General features: G+C 46.8%; 1 protein-coding gene across 2 annotated transcripts in view; it reads right to left on the bottom strand.

Annotated features, from left to right (window-relative positions):
* CALCOCO1 (calcium binding and coiled-coil domain 1) overlaps positions 1–27,568 on the bottom strand; it is a 188,343-nt gene extending 160,775 nt beyond the window's left edge. For both annotated transcript variants that reach the window (XM_030198341.1, XM_030198342.1), the window contains exon 1: positions 27,516–27,568. The gene's annotated coding sequence lies outside the window, so the exon portion shown is untranslated. The remainder of the gene's footprint in view (positions 1–27,515) is intronic.
* Between the last annotated feature and the right edge of the window lie 366 nt (positions 27,569–27,934).

Raw genomic sequence — 27,934 nt, 5'->3', positions numbered from 1 at the left:
AGGTCCCAGGGTAATTAAGTTCAACGGGTAATTAAACTATGGAATTCGTTGCCAGAGAATGTAGTAAAAGCAATTAGCTTAGTGGGATTTAAAAAAGGTTTAGACGGTTTCCTAAAGGAAAAGTTCATAGATCATTATTAAAAAGGACTTGGGGAAAATCCACTGCTTAAAGCAGCATAAAATGTATTGTACCGTTTTGGGATCTTGCCAGGTACTTGTGACCTGGATTGGCCAGTTGGAAACAGGATGCTGGGCTTGACAGACCTTCGGTCAGTCCCAGTATGGCAATACTTATTTACTTATGTACTTAGGAATATTCAGGCTTCTCATATTACCAATTTATTGCAAAATTCTCCTATACAGTGGACTACAGATTCCTTTCGACAATATTGGTCCCAAGATGCAGTGAAGGGCCTTATTGGAGTGTATTATTCTGCATATATGGCTCAGCGTTTTGCTAATCCCTTTTGTTGCACTATTCAACAGTGGATACGGGATTGGTGGATGAATACACTCCTAGTAAATGTAGGGAAGGAGTGTCTGGAGCACTGGAATTGATTGAATCTATTTCTTTTCGGGAAATTCATTAAAAGACTTTATATCACCTTTACATGAGCCCTAGTCGAGTGTATAAAATTTGGCCAGTCAAATCCGCTGGCTGTCCCTAAGTGTGCACATTACTGGTGGTCCTGTTCAAAAATTGCCCGTTTTTGAGATGTCCTCTGGAATCATCTTGAGAGCCTTTTTTCATACTGTACTGAGATCTCCAAAGTTATGTTTACTGGACCTGGATGATGATCTCAAATTGCCCAGTGAGGACCAGGTATTATTTGTGCTAAAATTCTGCTTGATGGTGAAATGTTGTACCTTGCTGCAGTGGATTCACTCTGAACCTCCATCTCTGTCACTTTGGAGAAGTCAAATGCACTAGCTGCTTGTTATGGAACGTTTATCAGTTTTGGGTACCACTCATAAGAAAATTGATTTCTTTATCAAAGTGTGGACTCCTTTTTTGGACTCTTTAGACAGTTAGACTGTGCTACAATGTTAATATTTGGACCTGGGTACCACTTTCCTATTATGCTTGTTTTTTGTTTTTTTATTGTCTACTGTTCAGTAGCTTCTTTCTTAGTCTCACAGTTCATCGTTAGATGGGGAAGGAGGGGAGGAAATTGTTCTTTTCATTGTAATTTTTCTTTAGTGTTCACTTGCATATGTATATTTCTTTCAAAATTTAATAAAGATGATTTCATTAAAAAAAGAAAAGGTCCCTGTATCCAACTGTGCACCACTGCAATAGCCCTTGTGCTTGCATATATCACCTATAGATGGGTACAGTAGGTTTTTGGTGGGTTTTGGAGGGCTCACACTTTCCACCACAAGTGTAACAGTAAGAGTGGGATATGGGCCTGAGTTCCCTTCTCTATAGTCCACTGCACCAACCACTAGGCTATGCCAGACCTGCTTGTCATAGAGGCTGGTATATAATGTTTGTTTCACATCTTTTTTGGGGGTGGTGGGAGTGGGTCAGTGACCACTGAGGGAGTAACAGGGGGTCATGCCTTAATCCCTCCAGTGGTCACCTGGTCATTTAGACCACCTTTTTATGACTTAGTCATGATTGAAAGAGGTCCAGACCAAAACATCCAAATTTTTTGGCCCTGGACATTTTTGCTTTGTTCCATCACTTAACTGTGAGTACATGAGTAGTTATAAAGATAAGATAATAATGTTAACACAGTAGAAGAAGTAATAACAACAAATGTTTTATCGTAGGATATACGAACTGGCACACTAAAGTTATCGCTCCAGAAGAAGGAATGACGAAACAGAAGCGCACTGTAGAGCGTATCAGTAACCAGTAGAAAAAACCGGAAAATAAGATAAGTGCTGTATTAATGAGTTATATAAAAAGAAGTAAAAATTAAGAACACTCAAGACTAATGAGGATTCCCGCGGTTTACATTTAAACATAGCGGTGAGGTGTAGTTTATGAAATATAATAAACACACCGGAGAAATCTGAAGTCTAAAAGATTAAAAGAAGTAAAAAGACTGTGTGAATACGATTTACGTGCTGCGAGTATATTTGTTCCATTATGGCAGAAAAATGTCCAAGTTGTGGGAACGCCCAAATCCCACCCCCACCATGCCCCCTTGGGATTTGGACACACTACAGACAATCTGCATAGAAAAAGTTTTTAAAATGTGTTTTGAAAACAACGATTTGGACATTTTTGCAAGAAAAATGCCATCTACTGATTTTTGGATGCTTTTCTGTTTCAAAAATGAGCCCCTTTATTTTATTGTGATTCAGGGTTGGGATTGTACCCTTTCTTTTATTCTTATTTGTAATCCACCTTGAGCCGTATGTTTGGTTAAGTGGAATATAAACACTTACCTTAGATCAGATTTTGTAAGAAGCTGTCTAGATTTAGGTGCCTAGCACATGCATAATGGCAATATTTTAATCAGTTATTTGTGTAAATGACTTCTTATAACATACCGACCAGCATAAAAGTCAATGCTTTGTTAGCATGAAACATACTTGCACTATGTATGTCCACATGTGTGGAGTTTGGGCGGAAGGTGGGCAGTGCAAGCAAGGACATGCTTTTCATACTTCCTTTGATTGTTCTTCATACACATCTTGAAGTTGTTTTACAACTTCTTCAGCTGTAAAATGATCACCTCGAATCATACAACACAAGGCATGATACTGGTCAAACACTACAGAAATTAATGACTTTCCCCACATGAAACAATTCAGACTAAGACGTATTACAAAATACAGTCCCATACACAGATCCACTGCCTCACCCTAGCTAGGTGTGTGCTTAAATCTTGGAAAATACAGTGGTTAGGCCCTTGAATTTTACATGACTGTAAAATACCACTCAGCATGAACAGTCATAGATGCATGAAATAATTCACTCATAAATTAAAGGTAAACAATCTAATTTTGTTAGGGGTCAAAATGTATTTATTGAGCTTGATATACCGCAATGGGCCAAGTGACTTCTATGCAGTTTACAAATTTAAAAACAAATAAAAAAAAAAGCTTGACCAGAGAAAGCAGAGGGAGGAGGGAAAGAGAAGTGATACAAGTCATTGTAGAGAAAGCGAGATATAGTGATTAGGTGATAAGGAGTCCAAAAGCCTCAGAGAAAAGGTGGGCCTTGAGGTGCCTTTTGAATGCAGCTAAGAAGAGTTTACTATTAATAAGAGGGGGTAGTAAGTTCCAAAATTGGGGGCCTTGATAACTGAAAGCTTTTTCCCTAGAGATGGTGAGGTAAGCGCGGAGGGAGAAGGAAGGGCCAAGAGGCTGTTGTTGGCAGAGCGGAGTGATTGGGAAAGTAAGTAGGGAATGAGAAGTGTATTAAGGTAAAGAAGGGAGCCAGGCTGAGGGCACTTGTAAATGAGATGGAGAAGTCTGAACTTTATACAGGTGGAAACCGGAAGCCAGTGTTGTGTGTGAAGCAGTGGGGTAGAATGGTCAAACCGGCAAGAGTTATGTAAGAGTTTGATTGCAGTCGACTGAATGAGGAGACGTTTAATGGAATGTAATGAGAGGCCTGCATAGAGGGAATTATGGTTGTCCAAATGTGAAACTACCAGTACTAGAATGAGGGTATGAAATAGGGAAAGGGGGAAGGGGAGAGAAAGTGAGAAATCAAATGGAAAAAAATGACAAGCAGACCACAAAATTAATTTGCATTTTAAAGGTAAGCTTCTATCAAAGATAACACCAAGTATTTTGACAATGTCTCTGAATTGGAGAGATATGTTATCTAGTGATGGGGGAGGAGGTAAATAGAATGAGGGTTGGGAAAGACTTCATTCACATGTGGAAGTGTTGAGAAAAAGCAGATTGTCCTTTAGCTATTGTAGACATTCAATGAGTGATGTTAGCGGGAGAGAGAGATTGGAAACCCGGTGAAAGATCTGAACGTTGCCCACATAGCAATAAGGAGTGCAGCCTTGATCTTAGGTATATTTGTTGATTTTAGATTAACTATGGAGGAACAAATTAATCATTTAACCAAAAGTTGTTTTTGGATTATGAGGAAATTAAGAAAAATACAAAAATACCTTCATCAGAATCAATTTCAATTAGCAGTGCAATCACTTATGCTAAGTAAATTGTATTATATAGTTTACTTCAGTGTACCAAAAAATTTACAAATATGGATACAGACAATTCAAAATAGGACTATCTGATTAATTTTTGCTTTAAAAACTTCCACTCATATTACTCCTTTTTAAGCAACTCTACATTGGCTTCCAGTAGCTTCCAGTAAAGGCTAGAATTGTGTTTAAACTTGGAAGCCTAGTTTTTAAGCTCTTAACATGTTTTGATTCCCTCATATATGTTGTCTTTGGTCTGTAGGCCTGTACCTACAACAAATCATCTTGTACATTATTCTAACTTGTTACTGTCCACAAGTCCTAAGTGTATTACAAACATCATTTCATCAAGAAGTCAGATTCTGGTCAGCCTCACCAGACAATATCAGATCATTATCTAGCTTTGATCTTTACAAAAAGGCTATTAAAACTTAGTTGTTTCAGAAAAATGTTTTGCAATAAAGTTGTATCTAATAAATACTATGTTAGGTCCTAGATATTTTGATCTAGTATTCTTTATGTTATCCACTTAGAATCAAATTTGGTAAAAGTGGAATAAAAGAACTGTAGCTGTAAGCAGAGGGAGAGAAAAATGATGCCTTTGGTAGGCTGAAAGTATACAGGCCTTGGCCTCAGTAAATACAAAGTTACATATCATTTGTAGTTTGTTTGATAAGGGTTGATGCTGTTGTAATCTGTGCTGCACGGCCTTGAGGCTGAAAGCAGCGGGCTATAAGACTTTGTATTAAATTTGATTAAAAGACAGGATATCACTGAAAACTGGCATATACTGTGTATAGATAATTCATTTGAACATAAGCTTTGTCATACTGGAACAGACCAAAGGTCCATCAAGCCCAGTATTCTGTTTCCAACAGTTGCCAATCCAAGTCACAAGTACCTGGCAATATACCAAAAGAGTAAAAAGCGAATGCTACATACCTGTAGAAGGTATTCTCCGAGGACAGCAGGCTGATTGTTCTCACTGATGGGTGACGTCCACGGCAGCCCCTCCAATCGGAATCTTCACTAGCAAAGTCCTTTGCTAGCCCTCGCGCGCCCGCGCGGCCGTCTTCCCGCCCGAAACCGGCTCGAGCCGGCCAGTCTCGTATGTAGCAAAAGAGAAACAAGGGAAGACTCAACTCCAAAGGGGAGGCGGGCGGGTTTGTGAGAACAATCAGCCTGTTGTCCTCGGAGAATACCTTCTACAGGTATGTAGCATTCGCTTTCTCCGAGGACAAGCAGGCTGCTTGTTCTCACTGATGGGGTATCCCTAGCCCCCAGGCTCACTCAAAACAACAACCATGGTCAATTGGGCCTCGCAACGGCGAGGACGTAACTGAGATTGACCTAAAAAATTTACCAACTAACTGAGAGTGTAGCCTGGAACAGAACAAAACAGGGCCCTCGGGGGGTGGAGTTGGATCCTAAAGCCCAAACAGGTTCTGAAGAACTGACTGCCCGAACCGACTGTCGCGTCGGGTATCCTGCTGCAGGCAGTAATGAGATGTGAATGTGTGGACAGATGACCACGTCGCAGCTTTGCAAATTTCTTCAATGGAGGCTGACTTCAAGTGGGCTACCGACGCAGCCATGGCTCTAACATTATGAGCCGTGACATGACCCTCAAGAGCCAGCCCCGCCTGGGCGTAAGTGAAGGAAATGCAATCTGCTAGCCAATTGGATATGGTGCGCTTCCCTACAGCCACTCCCCTCCTATTGGGATCAAAAGAAACAAACAATTGGGCGGACTGACTGTGGGGCTGTGTCCGCTCCAGGTAGAAGGCCAATGCTCTCTTGCAGTCCAATGTGTGCAGCTGACGTTCAGCAGGGCAGGAATGAGGACGGGGAAAGAATGTTGGCAAGACAATTGACTGGTTCAGATGGAACTCCGACACGACCTTTGGCAAGAACTTAGGGTGAGTGCGGAGGACTACTCTGTTATGATGAAATTTGGTGTAAGGGGCCTGGGCTACCAGGGCCTGAAGCTCACTGACTCTACGAGCTGAAGTAACTGCCACCAAGAAAATGACCTTCCAGGTCAAGTACTTCAGATGGCAGGAATTCAGTGGCTCAAAAGGAGGTTTCATCAGCTGGGTGAGAACAACATTGAGATCCCATGACACTGTAGGAGGCTTGACAGGGGGCTTTGACAAAAGCAAACCTCTCATGAAGCGAACAACTAAAGGCTATCCTGAGATCGGCTTACCTTCCACATGGTAATGGTATGCACTGATTGCGCTAAGGTGAACTCTTACAGAGTTGGTCTTGAGACCAGACTCAGACAAGTGCAGAAGGTATTCAAGCAGGGTCTGTGTAGGACAAGAGCGAGGAGCTAGGGCCTTGCTGTCACACCAGACGGCAAACCTCCTCCACAGAAAGAAGTAACTCCTCTTAGTGGAATCTTTCCTGGAAGCAAGATGCGGGAGACACCCTCTGACAGACCCAAAGAGGCAAAGTCTACGCTCTCAACATCCAGGCCGTGAGAGCCAGGGACCGGAGGCTGGGATGCAGAAGAGCCCCTTCGTCCTGCGTGATGAGGGTCGGAAAACACTCCAATCTCCACGGTTCTTCGGAGGATAACTCCAGAAGAAGAGGGAACCAGATCTGACGCGGCCAAAAAGGAGCAATCAGAATCATGGTGCCTCGGTCTTGCTTGAGTTTCAACAAAGTCTTCCCCACCAGAGGAATGGGAGGATAAGCATACAGCAGGCCCTCCCCCCAATCCAGGAGGAAGGCATCCGATGCCAGTCTGCCGGGGGCCTGAAGCCTGGAACAGAACTGAGGGACTTTGTGGTTCGCTCGAGATGCGAAGAGATCCACCAAGGGGGTGCCCCACGCTTGGAAGATCTGGCGCACCACTCGGGAGTTGAGCGACCATTCGTGAGGTTGCATAATCCTGCTCAGTCTGTCGGCCAGACTGTTGTTTACGCCTGCCAGATATGTGGCTTGGAGCACCATGCCGAGACGGCGAGCCCAGAGCCACATGCTGACGGCTTCCTGACACAGGGGGCGAGATCCGGTGCCCCCCTGCTTGTTGACATAGTACATGGCAACCTGGTTGTCTGTCTGAATTTGGATAATTTGGTGGGACAGCCGATCTCTGAAAGCCTTCAGAGCGTTCCAGATCGCTCGCAACTCCAGGAGATTGATCTGTAGACCGCGTTCCTGGAGGGACCAGCTTCCTTGGGTGTGAAGCCCATCGACATGAGCTCCCCATCCCAGGAGAGACGCATCCGTGGTCAGCACTTTTTGTGGCTGAGGAATTTGGAAAGGGCGTCCCAGAGTCAAATTGGACCAAATCGTCCACCAATACAGGGATTCGAGAAAACTCGTGGACAGGTGGATCACGTCTTCTAGATCCCCAGCAGCCTGAAACCACTGAGAAGCTAGGGTGCATTGAGCAGATCTCATGTGAAGGCGGGCCATGGGAGTCACATGAACTGTGGAGGCCATGTGGCCTAGCAATCTCAACATCTGCCGAGCTGTGATCTGCTGGGACGCTCGCAACCGCGAGACGAGGGACAACAAGTTGTTGGCTCTCGTCTCTGGGAGATAGGCGCGAGCCGTCCGAGAATCCAACAGAGCTCCTATGAATTCGAGTCTCTGTGCTGGGAGAAGATCGGACTTTGGGTAATTTATCACAAACCCCAGTAGCTCCAGGAGGCGAATAGTCATCTGCATGGACTGCAGGGCCCCTGCCTCGGACGTGTTCTTCACCAGCCAATCGTCGAGATATGGGAACACGTGCACCCCCAGCCTGCGAAGTGCCGCTGCTACTACAGCCAGGCACTTTGTGAACACCCTGGGCGCGGAGGCGAGCCCAAAGGGTAGCACACAGTACTGGAAGTGACGTGTGCCCAGCTGAAATCGCAGATACTGTCTGTGAGCTGGCAGTATCGGGATGTGTGTGTAGGCATCCTTCAAGTCCAGAGAGCATAGCCAATCGTTTTCCTGAATCATGGGGAGGAGGGTGCCCAGGGAAAGCATCCTGAACTTTTCTTTTACGAGATATTTGTTCAGGGCCCTTAGGTCTAGGATGGGACGCATCCCCCCTGTTTTCTTTTCCACAAGGAAGTACCTGGAATAGAATCCCAGCCCTTTTTGCCCGGATGGCACGGGCTCGACCGCATTGGCGCTGAGAAGGGCGGAGAGTTCCTCTGCAAGTACCTGCTTGTGCTGGAAGCTGTAAGACTGAGCTCCCGGTGGACAATTTGGAGGTTTTGAGGCCAAATTGAGGGTGTATCCTTGCCGGACTATTTGCAGAACCCACTGATCGGAGGTTATGAGAGGCCACCTTTGGTGAAAAGCTTTCAACCTCCTCCCGACCGGCAGGTCGCCCGGCACTGATACTTGGATGTCGGCTATGCTCTGCTGGAGCCAGTCAAAAGCTCGCCCCTTGCTTTTGCTGGGGAGCCGAGGGGCCTTGCTGAGGCGCACGCTGCTGACGAGAGCGAGCGCGCTGGGGCTTAGCCTGGGCCGCAGGCTGTCGAGAAGGGGGATTGTACCTACGCTTGCCAGAAGAGTAGGGAACAGTCCTCCTTCCCCCCCAAAATCTTCTACCTGTAGAGGCTGAAGGCTGCCGGCGGGAGAACTTGTCGAATGCGGTGTCCCGCTGGTGGAGATGCTCTACCACCTGCTCGACCTTCTCTCCAAAAATATTGTCCGCACGGCAACGCGAGTCCGCAATCCGCTGCTGGAGTCTATTCTCCAGGTCGGAGGCATGCAGCTATGAGAGCCTGCGCATCACCACACCTTGAGCAGCGGCCCTGGACGCAACATCAAAGGTGTCATACACCCCTCTGGCCAGGAATTTTCTGCACGCCTTCAGCTGCCTGACCACCTCCTGAAAAGGCTTGGCTTGCTCAGGGGGGAGCGCATCAACCAAGCCCGCCAACTGCCGCACATTGTTCCGCATGTGTATGCTCGTGTAGAGCTGGTAAGACTGGATTTTGGCCACGAGCATAGAGGAATGGTAGGCCTTCCTCCCAAAGGAGTCTAAGGTTCTAGAGTCTTTGCCCGGGGGCGCCGAAGCATGCTCCCTAGAACTCTTAGCCTTCTTTAGGGCCAGATCCACAACTCCAGAGTCGTGAGGCAACTGAGTGCGCATCAGCTCTGGGTCCCCATGGATCCGGTACTGGGACTCGATCTTCTTGGGAATGTGGGGATTACTTAATGGCTTGGTCCAGTTCGCAAGCAATGTCTTTTTCAGGACATGGTGCAAGGGAACAGTGGACGCTTCCTTAGGTGGAGAAGGATAGTCCAGGAGCTCAAACATTTCAGCCCTGGGCTCGTCCTCCACAACCACCGGGAAGGGGATGGCCGTAGACATCTCCCGGACAAAGGAAGCGAAAGACAGACTCTCAGGAGGAGAAAGCTGTCTTTCAGGGGAGGGAGTGGGATCAGAAGGAAGACCCTCAGTCTCCTCGTCAGAGAAATATCTGGGGTCTTCCTCTTCCTCCCACGAGGCCTCACCTTCGGTGTCAGACACAAGTTCACGAACCTGTGTCTGCAACCTCGCCCGGCTCGACTCAGTGGAGCCACGTCCACGATGGGGGCGTCGAGAGGTAGACTCCCTCGCCCGCATCGGCGAAGCTCCCTCCGCCGACGTAGTCGGGGAGCCTTCCTGGGAGGTGGCCGCAGTCTGCACCGCACGCGGTACCGACGTCGGGGACCTCACCCCGGGCGATGGGCCAGCCGGCGCCACGCTCGACGGTACCAGAGGCGCAAGCACCGCCGGTACCGGAGGGGTAGGGCGCAACAGCTCTCCCAGAATCTCTGGGAGAACGGCCCGGAGGCTCTCGTTCAGAGCGGCTGCAGAGAAAGGCATGGAGGTCGATGCAGGCGTCGACGTCAGAACCTGTTCCGGGCGTGGAGGCTGTTCCGGGCTGTCCAGAGTGGAGCGCATCGACACCTCCTGAACAGAGGGTGAGCGGTCCTCTCGGTGCCGATGCCTGCTGGGTGCCGACTCCCTCGGCGACCCAGAGCTCTCGGTGCCGACGCGGGGAGGAGACCGGTGTCGATGCTTCTTCGACTTCTTCCGAAGCATGTCACCGGAGCTCCCCGGCACCGACGAAGAGGACGTAGAATCCAGCCGTCGCTTCCTCGGGGCCGAGGTCGAAGGAGGTCGATCTCGGGGGGGCTGTACCGCAGGAGCCCTCAGGGTAGGGGGAGACCCACCCGAAGGCTCACCGCCACCAGCAGGGGAATGGACAGCCCTCACCTGCACTCCTGACGATGCACCACCATCCGACGACATCAGCAGACGAGGTCCCGGTACCACCGACGTCGATGCAGCTATCCGATGTCTCGGCGCCGATGCAGAGGGCCGATGCCTCGATGCACTGGCGGCCGAGGATGAAGGTCTGGACGCTGACGACGTCGATGCACTCGATGACCTTGGTGTCGATGCCGACGAAGAGCCCGAGAACAAAACGTTCCACTGGGCCAATCTCGCTACCTGAGTCCGCCTTTGTAACAGGGAACACAGACTACAGTTCTGAGGACGGTGCTCGGCCCCCAGACACTGAAGACACGACGAGTGCCTATCAGTGAGCGAGATTACCCGGGCGCACTGGGTGCACTTCTTGAAGCCGCTGGAAGGCTTCGATGTCATGGGTGGAAAAATCACGCCGGCGAAATCAAAATCCGAAATGACGAAAGTGAGCACCAAAACTCTAAGGGAGAAAAATCTCGACCGAGGCCGAAAAGAGGCCTACCCCGACGACGAAAGAAAACTTACCGGGGCAAAATCTGAAAAATACGGGAAGGGGCAAACGAAACCCGAGAGGGCTTCCAGAGCACTTCCCAAGCAGTTTGGATTTTCCGAAGAAAACACGTCGAAAAAGGACGCGCGAGGTCGACTTTCCGGGGCTCGACACGGCGAAAACACGACCGTACCGAGTGCGGACGAAAGAAGACTGGCCGGCTCGAGTCGGTTTTGGGCGGGAAGACGGCCGCGCATGCGCGGTGCGCGCGGGCGCGCGAGGGCTAGCAAAGAACTTTGCTAGTGAAGATTCCGATTGGAGGGGCTGCCGTGGACGTCACCCATCAGTGAGAACAAGCAGCCTGCTTGTCCTCGGAGAACAGATTTTATGCTGCTTACCCTAGAAAAAAAATAGTGGATTTTCCTAGTGAAAAACAGTGGATTTTCCTGTCAATCTTAATAATGGTATATAGACCTTTCTTTTAGGAAATTATCCAGACCTTTTTAAAACCCTGCTAAGCTAACTGCTTTTATCACATTCTCTTTCAATGAATTCCAGAGAAATATTTTCTCCTATTTGTTCTAAATTTACTACATAGTATCTTCAATGCGTGCCTCCTAGTCCTTGTATTTTTGGAAAGTGTAAACAAGTGATTCACGACTACCTGTTCCACTCCACTCAGTATTTTACAGATGTTTATCATATCTCCCCTCAGCTGTCTCTTCTCCAAGCTGAAGAGTCCTAGTCACTTTAGCCTTTCTTCATAGGGAAGTCATCCCATCCCCTTTATCATTTTCATCGCCCTTCTCTGTACTTCTTCTAATTCCACTATATCTTTTTTTGAGATGTGGCAGCCAAAAATGCACACAATGTTTGAGGTGTGGATGTACCATGGAGCAATAAACTGCACTATCCTTTAACATAGCAATTTACTCAAAAAATTCCTGTGTTAATCTTACTTCCAATGTAGGATGAGGATAGAGTGGAAAAAAAAAAGCTTTAAAAAGGCATCGAGAGGAGTAACCTGCATAAAGCAGCAGGTACAACCCTAAGCGAAGGCATAGAGGGTTACCTGCATGAAGCAGCAGGCACCATTCTAACCACCTTACTAGACAGACAAGATGGGCCATGCAGATCTCATCCACCATCATTTACTATTTTAGTTAGAAATTTTAGTACATGTAAATCAGTGTAAAACCACTGTGCTAAAGGGTACATACAGCAGTGGGCATGCAAAATGCTGACTCACAAATAGCTCCTGATGTAAACAAAAACAAACAAACACTAAAATGCAACACAATAGTTTACTCCAGCCCTGAGCTGGCATAAAGATTCAACACTAGAAGAAGAGTGAAGATACAGTGATGTGAAAAAGTTTTTGCCCCTTTCTTGATTTCCCCTATTCCTGCATACATGTCATACTGAATAGTTTCTGATCTTTAAACATAATGTAATATTAGACACAGGTAAACATGACATAGTTTTTTAAAATTATTACATCATATACTTAAAGGAACAAAGTTATTTATTATTATTTAGATTTTGCCCACACCTTTTTCAGCAGTAGCTCAAGGTGAGTTACATTCAGGTACACTGGGTATTATCCAACATCCATATCACCCATGTGAAAAAGAAATTGCCCCCTTTGATTGGTAATTAGATTCAGCTGATTGTAATCAAGCCTGGTTGTGTTCAACCAGCCCTGTTGAACCTAAACCTCACTATATATTGAACCTTACCATGAGAGAAGTGGTCACCACAAATTTTCTACAAGAATGCAACAATCAAAGGAAATTCCAGAAGAGATGAGAAAAAAAAAGTTTTTGAACTATATAAGCTCTGGGACTCCACCAAACCACAGTGAGAGTCATTATCTCCAAATAGAGAAGACTCGGAACAGCTATGGATCTTCCCATGGAACGATATGAAGGCATTATAATATTCTGATCTCTGATTCACCCTTTATCAGCCGCCTGTTACTGCAATCCTGGTTTCTGAAATAAAAATTCTGTTGTTTTACTTTCCTGTGTTCACTGGCTCAAAGGTAAAAAGGTTGAGTGAACTACTAGAAAACTTATTTTAGAAACTGTTTCCCTCAGAAATCTATTCACAGAAAGGGAATCCATCATTGTACAGCCAACAACCCTGGATGAGAACTACACTTGCCAGGATAGCACAAGCAGAATCTCACTTCCTGGTAGTAAATCTCTCCTGCGAATGCGTATATCTACATTTCTTGATTTGCAATATTAATAAACATTATCAGCAAAACAGTTATTTAATTTGTTAAGCTGTGGAACCTATATTTACTTTTGGCTAAACGGAAATAAAAAATTAAATTATAATCTGATTACAATTTATACTATCAATCATCAGTAAAAATATTAGCTGATTTGGGTAATTTTCTGATCTCCAAGAATTAATTGTCTAGCATTCATACTGCAACTTCCCCTCACCAACTGGTAGCACTCAGGGCTGCCGAGAGAGGGGGACAGGGGGGACAAAATTCTCCCTACCCTCCCTCAGCTCCCCGACAGCCCTCCTCGCTTGCCATTCCTTCCGGGCCCCCCTGCCATTCCTTCCTACCCCCCCCCCCCCCCGCGCGGCCCCGCGCGCGCGTTTAACCGTTTTACGTTTCTTCCTCCGTCACAGGCAGCTCCGCTCCCCTCTGCCGCGTCCAACCATCTGGCCCTACGTAAACAGGAAGTTCATCAGAGAGGGGCGGATAGACGCGGCAGAGGGGAGCGGAGCTGCCTGTGAGAATGAATGGCAGCGCTGCCGGCGATGGATGAAGAAACGTAAAACAGTTAAATGCGCGCGGAGGGGCGGGTAGGAAGGAATGGCAGGGGGGGCCCAGGGGGGTAGGAAGGAATGGCGAGCGAGGAGGGCTGTCGGGGAGCTGAGGGAGGGCAGGGAGAATCGCTGGACAATGGATGGGAGGGCAGGGGTGAGGAAATCGCTGGACATGGAGAGGAGGGCTGGGCGGGGGGGGAAGAGAAGAGATCGCTGGACAGGAGGGGAGGGCAGGGGGAAGCGATTGCTGGACAGGAGGGAAGGGCAGGGGGGAGAGAACTAAGAGATCGCTGGACAGGAGAGGAGGGTGGGGGGAGAGAAGAGATTGCTGGACAGGAGGGGAGGGCAGGGGGAAGAGAAGAGATCGCTGGACAGGAGGGGAGGACAGGGCAGAGGGGAGAGAAGAGATTGCTGGACAGGAGAGGAGGGCAGGACAGGGGGGAGAAAAGACCGCTGGAGAGGAGGGGAGGGCAGGGGAAAGAGGAGAATTGCTGGACAGGAGGGGAGGGCAGGGGACAGAGGAGAATTGCTGAACATGGATGGATGAATGGAGGGGGCAGGGGAGAGAGGAAATTTACTGGATATGGGTGGATGGAAGAGAGGCCAGGGGAGAATGGAGAGTTGCTGGACATGGATGGATGGAGGGGAGGGAAGTCAGGAAGGGGATGCACATGGATAGAGGGGAGGGAAGAGAGGAGAAATGCTGGACATAGATGGATGGAGTGGAGGGCAGGGAAGAGAGGAGAAATGTTGGACAAGGATGAAGGGAAGAAAAGACAAAGGAAGGAGATGCACACGGATGGAGGGGAAGGGAGAGAGGAGAAATGCTGGACATGGATGGAGGGGAGGAAAGACAAGAAGTACATGCACATGGATGAAGGGGAGAGGAGTGAGGAGAAATGCTGGATATGGATGGAAGGCAAATTGCTGAATTTGGCTGGATCGGAACACTTTCAGGGCAGATGCTGAAACTGGAGGAAGGCTAGGGACAGGGCTACAGATGGTAGACAGGACACATAAGGACACAGGAGGATGGTGGACATGGTGAAAGAAAAAATATCAAATGGAAAGAAGACACTGCATAAAACAGAAAACACTGGGACCAAAGCGAATAGAAAAACTAAATGATCAGTCAACAAAGATAGAAAAAAGTATTTTATTCAGAATTTATTAATTGGAATATGTCAGCTTTTGGAAATGTGTATCTGATATTTTTCATGTAAGTTTCAATTTTTCTAGTATTGCTGCATGCTGAGTCTGACTTCTTGAGGTAACTTTCCAGTTCAGTATTTTGTCTTCATATTTTTTTTTTTCTAGTTCCTTGTGTCATATCTGTTGTCATGTGTTTTTCATGTGTGATCAAGGTGCAGTATTCTGCTAGTGTGTAGTATTTGCAGCCCTTTTTGTTTTTCATTAGGTAGTGTACTGGTGTTTTAAAGCCTGGTGTAATTACAGTGCTGCCTTTCCACGCATAAGGTTGTAGCTCGTCCTGTCCTTGGAATTAGTGCTGTTATGGTTTGGTAAGGTTATGAGTATGTTTTTGCACACGTTTGTGTATAGTGTTTTGCAGTGGAGAGATTGTGTTTTGGCCTTACTGAGGTGACACCAAAACATCAGAAAAGGTGTAGAGCCTAAATCATGACACACTACCTCTTGAAGTATTTACATATAGTGCAGGGGCCCTGCCCGGTGGCGGACGGAGGGGAGCGGCAGCGACCTCGGGGGAAGGGGGGGCAAGGGCAACCTTGTCCCGGGCCTGGCCCAGTCTCTCGGCGGCTCTGGTAGCACTGCAAACTTAGATTATAAACCCTCTGTACCTGAGTTTCTCACCCTGAGCTTAGGTTTGAATAGCAGGGTAATTAATTGACATCCAGACTCAGGAGAACTGACTAACCTTGTGGGTGGTGAAAGGTGTCAGCACAACTGTGTAAACAAACTAGAAACAGGTTCCACTACCAGGATTTAATGTGAATGCAACAGGCATGTGCAGAGTGTACCAATGTGTCTGCCAGGAATATTATTCACTCTTATAAACACAGTGGCAGACCAGTGCTTATTCCTGGGATAAGCAGCATAAAATCTGTTTTACTCTTTTGGAATTTTGCCAGGTACTTGGACCTGAATTGGCCACTGTTGGAAACAGGCTACTGGGCTTGATGGACTTTCAGTCTGTCCCAGTATGGTGATGTTTATGTTCTTAGTATTCTGCAGTTTCTTTTGGGTTGTGAAGCAGCATCAGAGCTGTTACTATAGCACTTCAGGGGATGTGCAAAACCTCATTCTTTACCCACCTTATAATACCAATCCACAGGAGACTGTATTAAAACAGCCATTAATACAGTATTCATTTCGAGACTCACAGGAAAAGGACTGAAAAGCCTCTGGTAGATTCAACTCAAGGTTCCATGGAAACTTAACTTCACTTGATGACTGAAAAATGAAGCGAGTGGCTCCCTAGTAGCTGCATTCGGAGATCATTTTAAAGCTGCAGACAGTTCCCTAATGGAACAAGCTTCCTCTAATGCCACTTTCTGGGTAGATAAAGGTAAACATGCAAACCACTCTCCAGCTCTGCCTAGATATAATCTATTTTCTCAATAAAGGCGAATTCCTCCAATCATTTATAAAAAAACAACCTTGGTAACTGTGACATATTTCGCCTAATTATAGCCTTCTGCCAACTTGTTGGAAAAACAAGAATTTTTGGCTGCCACTAAATGTTTGTTTTGTATTTAACTCATTGCCTTTCAAATATCTGTTTCTTCCTCCTTAATCCTCTCAGTTAATCTCAGAATCACGGGACAGCTTTTTGTTCTGAAAAGCATTTTTCTTTTGAAAGAGCTATATAATCAATGGCAGGTCTCAACTCTTCATGACACTGCAACACTGGCTAATTTAGATTCTACATTCCCCACTGCATTTATCTCCTGATCTGCAGCCTAGTTGGCTCCGGACCAGCCTGATACAGTCTACAGCAATGATGGCGAAGCTTTCAGAGACCGAGGCCCAGATGCACAAAACTTTAACGACCCTTTAACGAGGAAATTTTAAACCGTAGCATGCATTAAAGGCCATTTTCCAACAAGGCTAGCAGCTAACGAAAACGGAATGCATACGAGAAACTACCATTGAAATGTGGTCAATTCGGAATGCACTAACCATACCGACAACTGCAACGAACCATATACCGTCAGAAAGTTAACGTCAGCTCAGACCTGTCATTAAGGTCTGAGCTGTCATCTCCCCGCTGCCCCCTGCACCATGAAAAACCAAATTGCTGGCATGTTTAAAAAGAAAAGTGGTTCCCCGCTTCCCTGTGTCTAAAATAAAAAACAAAACTAAAATTAAAAAAGGATCGGGAGGGGGCAAAGGCGCTCATCAGCAGCGTCCTGTATGGACGGCCTTGCCTTGCCCCCCCCCCCCCCCCGAGGATCTCGCTGCTCCGTTTGTGAAATAAAAGCTGTTAAAAATCAAACTTTTGCAGTTGCTGGGCCCCCCTCCTTTCCTGTCTCTCTCTCTTATTCTGTCGGCAATGCTCCGCCTCCCGCCATCCTCCACCTCCGTGCCCCGCCCCCCGACCCCCCGAGTTCGTCGCCGCTGCTCCCCCCCCCCCTCCACCGGACCCCCCCTCCGCCATAATGGCCGGTGCAGCGCCTCTCACCTGTGTGTGAAGGCGCTGCACGGGATGGATCAGCTGTTCCTCGATCGTTTGTCTCCTCCGACGTCTCTCTCCTTCTTCCTGTGCCCGCCCTCCTCTGACGTTGATAACTATCCATATTGGTCCCAGTCTCTGATTCTGCTGTTCTCAATCTGTTCTCTTAACTCCGTTTCCAGGGCTTCCTTTCCATTTATTTCTTTACTTTCCTCCTTTCTTCTTCATTTCTTGCCCTCCTCGCCATCCACCCATGTCCAGTCACCCTCCTCTCCATTCCAGCCACCCATGTCCAGCCACCCTCCTCTCCCCTCCCGCCCTTCCTCCCAGCACCAGGCATTCCTCCCTCCCAGCATCAGGCATCACTCCCTCCCTCCCTCCTGTAAGTTTTGCATGTACAGTAGATTTACTATAATTTCCATTTACAGTGCATTCTCGCTATTCGCACAGATATGGTTAAAAAAATGTGCAAATCACAAAAGGCAATACATTGTTACCATGGGAAATACAGAGTTAGGTTCTTGCCAATCTCTGGTTTTGTGAAAAGTGAAGCGCTGGTCCTATGAGAAATACAGGATTAGGTTCCAGCTTGCATTTTTGTCAGGCAATTAAAAACCAAAAAACTGCATAGTGAAGCAAATACTGTATACTGAATAAAAATTATTTATTTGCAGTAACATAAAGAAGTTATAGTACTAAAAAAAACATGCACAGAAAGTGCAGGAAAATAAAACAGCATTATACATCTAAAACATGTATTTTATCACTAAGGCACATCACAGATTTCTTGCGCTTATGAATGCTAGCTTGAGACTCACTTGCAGGACGCTTAGGTGCCATTCTCAGTTCCGATATATACCCCAGTAGCAAGGATGACCACCTCCCCAGCAAACTAGTGCCACCAGTGACTCCACTCCTTTCTCAGTTCCGATATAAACACCAGCAAAGCGAAAGAAATGCATACGTCCGCGAACAGCTGGAAACAGACTGTGCGAGACGAAAGCAAAACAACTTGTTTTAAAAAGTACATGTCTGCAAATCGCTGAGAATGCAGCGTGAAAGGTGATTTGTTGGCTACATATACAGGTCCATGAACGTGCAAAACTGCAAATACTGAACGCACGAATAGTAAGAATGTACTGTTTAAAACTGGCTATCCACTCCGAGGCTCCAAGTGGATATAGGATACTTGCATACAATACTAATAAACAGTATACACCCACAACCCACCCATTTCCCACCCCATTACAGTCTGTGCAGTTACAGCATGAATTAGTGCAGTGTTTCCCAAGTCGGTCCTGGAGTACCCCTTTACCAGTTACGTTTTCAGGATATCCACAATGAATATGTATAAAAGAGATCTGCATATAATAGAGGCAGTGTATGTAAATCAATTACATGCATAATTCATTGTGGATATCCTGAAAACCTGACTGGCAAGAGGGTACTCCAGTACCGACTTGTGAAACAGTGAATTAACGCACTGGAACTTAGCACACAGCTGTGGTTACTGCTAACAGGACAGTTAATAATTCAAAGTTCCTGCTGTTGTCATGGAGATATGACATCACCCCCAAGATGAACAGTGGAGGCTCAAACTGCATAAGCACTAAAAGATATGCTAAAGAGCCTTATCTGTTTAAACTGCTCAGTTTTGGTACGGTTTCTTCCATGCTTGCAAGCTGGAGAAGCTGTTTGGAATAAGTAAGGATTATTTTCCAGTACTCATTTTAGAGTTGGGTTCAGCTTCAATTTATCCTCAAATTAATTTGCCTTCTTTACTTCCTTTTTGGTTTCGATATACCAGATCGGTATTAGGATTTATATAGTGGTCCTTTGATCATGGTAATTTTATACCTACACTTAGTAGAGAACTGCCATGCATTCAGGTGGTTATCCTATATACAAACACATTTTTAGCTTTTACATTAAGAATTTATATATGGCACATAGATTTGTGTGCCAAAATTTAGGTGCTCCTCCAATGCATGCAAATTAATTGGCTAATGAGCCAATTAATGTCAATACTTGGGTGATGACAACCAATTATAGATGTTAATTGGCACCCATTAAAATTTGTGCATGTATCTAGCTGCATGCCATTCTATAAGGAATGGTGCCTAACTCTAATAACGTGTAAATCAAAAAGGGGCGTGGTCATGGGAGGACCATGGTTGCATCAGGGGCATTCTGAAAAGTTATTATGCACGTTCTTACAGAATAATGCCTCAGCACGCCTAATTTAGGAGCCAGCATTTACACCAGGTTTCACCAGGCATAAATCTGGCACCAAAAGTTAGGCGTTGGAATCGGTGCTAAGCGCAATTCTATAAAGGGTACATCCCCTTTACAGAATCGTGCCAAGAGTAGATTTTTTCCACAACAGTTTTTGAGTGCCATTTATAGAAATCGTCCCTTAACTTGTTATGCATTTGTATGACTTCTATGTGAGCCCTATATTTTATACAATTCTTTATGGTAATGACTGACTTTATTTTATTTTGATTCTCTCTCGCATTTGGCAGGGTAGGTTCCCTGAACGGATCCCTTTACAAGTGAAACCCTGTATGTTGGTATATACCTGGCTACTAAGTCTTATTATGTCTTTTTATAACATTTTAGATATATTTATGTTTTTGTCACCTAGAGATATCTTCCCCCTAATGCAGGCAATTACTGAAATTGGACCAATCGGGCATCTTATAATTTTATGCTTTTAAAGACTGTTGATTATCAGTAAAAAAAAGTTGAAGAAGATACATAGCATCTTACTAATTTAGCTAGGCCAATGCAGGGGGTAGGAGACGATATTAATTTTTTAAAAAGTATATAAAATAGTTTAAACATGATTGGGGACAGCTTAAAGAATGAAGGGGGAACTAAGGAGAAGGAAGGAGTTGTGAGAAATAATCTAGAGGGGGCATGGATTTAAAAAAAAAAAGAGGATGAAAATTTAGGAAGTGAAGCTGTGAAGCACCCACAAGCATAAAGAGTAAAGAGGATCATTTATTTTTATTTATAAAACAGAAGATTCTGCAGGCACCTCCAGAAGCCAGAAGGTAAAACTATGATGTAACTGATAATTTTCTTTTCTTTAGTCGAAGCAGATGAATTCCAGGTACTGGTGGATTCTGTCCGTCTACCAGCAAGTGGAAAGTGATCTCACCGATTTTCATCCTTGTGATATGAGATAGACAGCTCCTCCCAAAGCCAGTATATCTGCTACCAAAGCAGCCTTCGAACCAGGTCCAAGACCGCCCCAGCATTCCCCAAGATAGTCCTGGTCGGGCCTCGGCCTTCCGGCAATCCTCTGTTCTACGTATACCCCATGCACTCAGCCCACTGGGACCGAGACTACGAGGATAGGCCCAAGAAGCCCCCCCGGGTGTAAAATCCTCCCAAAGGAGGAAGGAAACACACTGTGTGTGCCCCCCCTGCCGGTTGATATAAGCAACCGCCATTGCACTGTCTGAAAGCACCTGGATTGGTCTGTCCCGAAACAGATCCAGAACACTTTCAATACCAGCGCATGCTGAGATGGGCCTGCAGAGTCCAATGGAGCTGTACCTGATAATCCTGCGACACTGGTGACCAGCAATGCAGCACGGAGCACTGCAGAGGGCACATGTGAGCCCTGGCCCAAGACACAACATGCATGGTCGCTGTCATGGTGTCACGTCTGTGCTCGTGACCACCCTCAGACTTACCCTATTTCTGGGAATCAGTGTCTGTGCTGGTTTCTGTCTACTTCTGAGTTGGCTCTGTTTCTGTCTCTGGGTTAGCCACTTCCAGCATGGCGCTGATTGCCTCAGTATACTGCACCTGTGTGGGGTTAACCTCTCTGTGCTTCAGTATACTGTTCCTGAGTTAGCTCTATCTCTGTCTCTGTGGGCTGGCTGCTCTAATGGCTTGACTACTCTACACTTGTGTGTACTGGGCCTCTCTGTACTTCAGTGGGCTGTTCCTGAGGTAGCTCTGTCTCAGGCTGGGTGGGCTGGCTGCTTCCAGCCTGACACTAATTACCTCACTAGACTACACCTGTGTGGGTTAGGTCTCTCTGGGCTTCTGTATGCTCCCTGCCTGTGGTCTGAAGGGGTGACCTAATCTGTCAGGGCCTTCTTAAGGAACTGGTGTTCTGGTCTTCAGTGCCTTTGCATTGCCAATGCCTACGCAGTGCCTTAGGTCCCAAGGTTAGTGTGCTGTTTGCACAGTTAGCTTTCCTTGTCTTTTCTTGTGGGCTTCCAGCCCTTCTGCTTTGCTAGTTACTATCACCTGTGGGCCTTGCCTTCTGGCTCAGGGTATTATTGCTCGTAGGCTTTCTGCCTAGTCTATTATTTACCTGTGGGCTTCTTGCTTCCTGCTCTGGGTATTATTGCTCTGTGGGCTTTCAGCCCTTCTGTGTCTATTGTTCTGTGGGCTTCCAGCTCTTCTGTGCCCATTGCTCTGAGGGCCTCCAGTCTATCTTTGTATATCCCTTTTATCTATGGGCTTCCAGGCCTGCTGGCTGTATTACTGCGGCCTGGGGGCTTCCAGCCTTTCTGTGTATATTATTCTCTGTGGGCTTCTAGCCTTTCTGTTATCCCTGTGCAGTGGCTCTGCTCCCTGTCTGAGGTTGGTTAGCGGCTGATGCTGCAACCATTTCTCTCCTTTCTATCTGTTAGCTACTGTAGCTCCAGTCTAACCCTTCCTCTGGCAAGCGTATCTGTCATTCCCATTCCCTTGAGCTTAGCTTGTATGTAGCTCCTGTATCCTGCTTCTCAAGCCTGAACCCTGCTGTAGGACGTTGTTCCTGGATTCCTTGTTGCTTGCCTCTTCAGCTCCAGCCCAGCCATTCCAGTCCTGTCTACTTCAGCCCGTCTTAGGGTTGCCTGTCTCCTGTTGGGTGGTTTTGCCTGCTGCTGCCACCTCTGTGACAGCGGCCCAAGGGCTCACATTTCCCCGAGAGTCCTGACACATGGACTCCAGTACCTGCATGAACAAGGCATGCAGAGCAGAGATCGAAGCTGCTCCTAACCCCAAAAGGCACTGAAGTGTAATCCGAGAAAATTCAGCATCTGTGTGGGAACAAGGTGGCTCTTGGCTAAACTGACTAACCAACTGAGAGATTGAAGCATATGCACCACCTTAGTGGTGAGCAACCAGTTCTCGACCTCCGAAGATGTCTGGATTAACCAATTGTCCAGATATGGGTGTACTCGAATGCCCTCCTGGTGAAGGGACGCTGCCACTACCACCATGACCTTGGAAAACATGTGAGGCACAGTGGCCATGCCAAAGGAAAGAGCCCAAAACTGGAAGCAGCGACCCAGCACTGAAAAGTGAAGAACACGCTGGTGCCTCCTTAAAATGGGTATGCAACGTACCCTGCTGGAACAGAGGCTTCCTCCAATTCTCAGACAATCGCTGTGTATTGGAATCCACCAGGTCCTTGACCAACTCTTGAGGTCCTCCCCTAACAGCGGCCAGCCCCTGAAGGGGAGCTTGGTAAGATGCTGCTTAGAAGCCGTGTCCGCTGCCCAAGGGCGAAGCCATAAGAGCTGCCAAGCCATTACGGCCACCACCATCTAGTTGGCAGATGACTGCACCAGGTCATACAACAAATCTGCCAAACAAGCCAAGCCGGATTCCAAAGAAAGAAAATCTGATGCCAGCTGATCCTCCTCTGATGCCACATACGCCACCTGCTGTGCCCAGGCGAGGCAAGCCCTCGCCGCGTAGGAGCTGCAGATGGCGGCTTGGAGCGAGAGCGTCAACACCTCGAAGGCCTGTTTCAAGAAGACCTCCAGTTTCTGGTCCTGCACATCTTTCAAGGCTATACCCCCCTCAAGTAGCAGAGTAGTCCACCCTAGGGAGCTTCAACTTCTCCAAATACTCCTATGGCAAGGGATACAGGTGAGTCATAGCTTTCGCCACCCAGAAGCCAGCATCCAGAGTGGACCACTGTACCGGATCAAGCTCACTGATGCACCAGAAAGGACTGAAATGGCCTCTGGGTGCTCGCCATTTGGGGGTTAACCATGGCCAATGTTGGGGTCTCATTGACCAAAATGTTCAGGGCTTGGAGCGCATGGACAAAGAGGGCAACTCCTTATGGAGAATCCAGACAGCCGTAGGGTCATTTTGGGGTTAACCGTGGCCAATGTTGGGGTCTCGCTGACCAAAATGTTCAGGGCTTGGAGCACACGAACAAAGAGGGCAACTCCTTATGAAGAATCAGGACAGCAGTAGGGTGATCCAGTTCCAAAGCCAGCAGTTCTCCCAGGACACTGTCCAAAGGAGAATGGTCAGACTTGGCTGAGAGGGCCAGAGTGGACCCGGGGGGGGGGGGGGCGAAGAGGGAGCTAAGGGAGAAGGAGGAGCCAACTGACCCCACTTCAGACATAGTTTCCTCTTGCCTCTGCTTCTCCAGAGGCATCAGCAACAAACCCAGAGAGGGAAAGCCAAAAGTTTCCTGCAGCAGTCCCCCAGACTGTACCTAAGCACGTTGCATCATGTATGCCTGATGCAACAACAGAACAAAATCAAGTGTAAAAGAGCTCCCCCCCACCCCCAAGCAGTAGATACCTCCTCTTCAGGCAATGCAGCAGGTCCAGAATTGCCTGGATCCCCCACCCCAAGGCTCTGCCGTGACAGAGGAACCATATGGTCCGGCGGCAAGATGGAACGGGTGCCGTAGCATTCAAAGAAGAAGGGGGGAAGGGGAGGGGAGCTTGCACAGGAAGATGCCATATTGTCAGCAACTCACACGGATTCTTCCTACGGTAGAATCGATGCACCCCCCACACACAGAGACCGGACCCTGCCCACCACTTCCTGCAGCAGGAACAGCATTTCGCGGTCTCTGCCACCATCGCCCCAAACCGCAACCTTCGCACTGCAAAGAAAAGCAAGGGACAGACAAGCCGCTTACGCTGTTCTGCCGAAAACAACTGCCAGAAGCAGCACTCAGCCAGACAGCAGCATGTACACACTCTCTCAAAGCTCTAAGCGCAGCAGCTGCACTTGCCTTGCTCTGTACATTTTTGTTTTTTTAAATAATGTTGGATGTCCCCTCTGTCTGCTCCGATTTCTCGTTTTATCTCTCTCTCTTTTTTAAAGAGCTTTCTTGTTCCACATGCAATCACACAGAACCCAAACCAAACAGAGCTCAAAAGACTCCTGAGTTCTGGAGGGTGAAGCTGAGAAGAGAAATCCCCTCTCTGTTTTTGTTTTGTTTTCTTTTTAAGACAATAATCTAGACACAGCCTCACACTAGCTATGTAAATAAAGTGTTGAACACTCACCCTGTAGTAGACTTTATCGCTCCTATTTCACATAAAGATGGAGAAAAAAGTCAGTGTCGCCACCCAGCCAGCCCAACTCAGCAGGCTATAAGGCGTAGGCTCGGCATGCCATCATATAGGAGTGGAGGAGTGGCCTAGTGGTTAGGGTGGTGGACTTTGGTCCTGGGGAACTGAGTTCGATTCCCACTTCAGGCACAGGCAGCTCCTTGTGACTCTGGGCAAGTCATTTAACCCTCCATTGCCCCAGGTACAAATAAGTACCTGTATACAATATGTAAGCCGCATTGAGCCTGCCATGAGTGGGAAAGCGCGGGGTACAAATGTAATAAAAATAAATATAGCTTAAAAAATACTCCAACACTTTATTTATATAGCTAGTGTGAGGCTGTGTCAAGATTTTCAATTCTTTTTAAGAAAGCCAATTGAAAGAGTGGAACCCAAGCAAGAGAGAGGAAGCCCACAGAACTGGCAGGGGGAGACTGGGGGTGGAGAAGGGAACTGAGGGAACCAGGTATGCCCCCTAAAGCTGGCCAACAAACAGGCAGAACACTCTCATACTCAACTGCCCAGGAAAACTAGGCCAAGAGCACCCCTAACAGACGAATCCAGGAGCTAGAGGAGTCCGTCCATCCATCTGCTGGAGATAGAGAGATATACTGGTTTTGGGCGGAGCTATCTGTCCTATTTCACAGGGATGAAAGTCAGTGATCTATCTCCACTTGCTGGTACACAGACACAACACACTAATTCCTGGATTTGTCTGCTGCTGACTAGACAGCTGCACAAGAATGGTGTTAGTGGGGATCCCCTCTAGGTCCATGGGGCTCCAGCGAGGATGGACGCAGATCCTGCAGGGTTCCCATGGAAGTGAAGTGCCAGGCCAGCCTACCTATCCTTTCCTTGTGTTTCTAAGTAAGCTTAGCAAATTATAATAGCACTAAAAAAATTAATGGATATGGTTGATAGCACTGAAATTTCCATAAGCATTGAGAGGGGAAGAATCAACATTGGCTACTGTTACATTGGATTATTTTACCACAAGTTGGGTTATTTTTGTACAGGGAATGGGCAGAGATGGAGGAGATGAGTCATGGGGATGGGGGAGATTTTAGTGGGGACGAAGAAGGACGGGTGAAAATTTCTGTCCCCATGCAACTCTGCTGCTGACGCTAAGGAACTTCCTATTGTATTTGGAAAAGTAATAGAGAATGTGGTGGAATTATTGCAGTTCCATTGGGTGAAATTCACCAACATGAATCGACCGAGTCCCTCTATAAGGCTGCTAATCAGTGGTGCAAGATGTATTTTTGGTTTATATGAGACTGTCTGTTTGCAGCAGATCATTTTTCCTCTCCAGTGTAACAGTCTAACTGGTCAGTTGTTTGGGGGCAATAGCTTTACCAGCAGCATTATTTCAGGCTAGATCATGGCATACTGACTCCTATACCTGACAACTGATAATCTTTGCAAAATGCACATGGAACGATTGATAGTAACAGGTATTGTGTTTTCTCAGAAATGCTTGACTTAAAGAACTGTATGGTTTGACTTGTAAATTTGTTAAAGCTGCAACCTTATTTCATCCATGACAAAAGAGATGACATATGCAAATTACATGACCTTTCATCCATGACCCATTCACAATATATTGAATATAATCAACGACAATACTGTAACTGTTTAATAAGGAGAACACCATTCCCAAGCATTCTGCCACAATGCACACTTAACTAGTGCGTAATATTTGAAAGAGAACTTGAATAGGTGGACCCCCTACTTAAAAAAAAAAGGATCATGCGTCTGTGTATGCAAAATGTGACTCCCCCTACCCTCATCCATATTTTCGGTGAACCATTCAAAGCACTGACCCATCACCTCTTGACCCATCACTTGCTCTGCTTCCAAAACATGTCCTGGGAAACCCCCCCCCCCCCCCCAGATTTTCAAGCTATTCATAATGACTATGCATGAGATAAACTCACCTATATCAAGCATGTAGATCTCTCATACACAGTCATTATGGATATCCTAGAAACATGACTAGCTGTGATAGCTTCATGACAAATTTGGGTAGCTCTGTCCTAGGTTATAGCAGATGCCTAGTATAACCAACCAGCAGAATAGGTGGAGGAGGAGGAAGTAAACCCCTGCAAATCAGGTCACATTCTCCTCCTTTGCTAGTGTAGACCCAACTGTGTTTATGAACTGTGCTGGGGCCACTGTGCCAGAGCCCTCATTCCCACCAAGGCATGCCCATAGAAGTGCTGCCGATTGCCACGCTGCCGCTAGAGGACTTGTTTGGCTAGCAGGACTTGGGGATCCCTGCCAATTTTTTTTTTTTTTTGGGGGGGGGGGGGGGGAGCCTTGAGCCCAAAGTGAAGGGGTCCAGACAAGTAGCTACATCACTGCAGTCTGAAATCTACAGCTGTTTGAGGGACCACAGTTGAGAACATTAGTTATATTTTTGTGAAACGGTTGTTATGAAAAAGGAATATATACACAGAAAAGGAGACAGCAGTACCTGCAATAATTCTGACGAGTGCTAAGCAGCCTATTTGAGTCACAGTAAACTACATACACAGCTTAGTGAAGTTAGAAATACATCTATTAATATCTACACGCACATTAACATCAGTATGTGAAAAATTATACTGTGTCAACAGCCCTATCGAGGTACCAAACTAGTAAACACAGCACGCACAGAAACAACTCCCATAAATGTAATCCGTCAGCCAGGAAAGGAAAATCCTTTCCTATGCTAAGAACCTGTAGCGAGAGAAACAAAAAGAGCATACGGCAAAATAATACAAGGAGAGAAGTGACAATAGAACTGCAGAATGATTCCCAGGACAGCGGCCGCCAACTGCACATTAACCACTCGCATTTCTTCCCCGGTCACAGCAAAAGCCCACAGCAACCACAGCTCAAAAGCAGCAAAACACCAACTTCTTACCAGAGCCCACCACCAGCTCTTCCGCTGCCCTTATACCAACAATGTAAACAGAGACCGGACCGGGCGGTCAGGGGGGCGGCCAACGCGGAGCGCTGGGGGTTGTAGTTTTCTCGCTATGCTCAACAATGGGAGGAAAGGAGACACGGGACTACAACTCCTAGGAGGATACATAAACCGCGAATTGGATCCTGGGAAATGGAAAAGCTTGGGGGGGGGGGGAGGGTCTTAGTGCTGTCGGTGTCATTGGCGTCATCAAAACCAAGTCGAGATATGGACTACCGTTCCTAGTAGGCATTGCGAGTGGAAGCGTATGGCTTTGGCATGGACAGCTGGGCGTTGTAGTTCATGCTGGATTTGGTTATTTTTGACACTGGAATAGGCCATGACTTCGATGATGGTGTATTGTGGCAGGCAGAACT

This window comes from Microcaecilia unicolor, chromosome 3 (assembly GCF_901765095.1).
Source record: "Microcaecilia unicolor chromosome 3, aMicUni1.1, whole genome shotgun sequence".
Taxonomy (NCBI): domain Eukaryota; kingdom Metazoa; phylum Chordata; class Amphibia; order Gymnophiona; family Siphonopidae; genus Microcaecilia; species Microcaecilia unicolor.
Note: the sequence above shows the minus strand (reverse complement) of the source record. Positions and strands in the feature narration are given on the sequence as shown.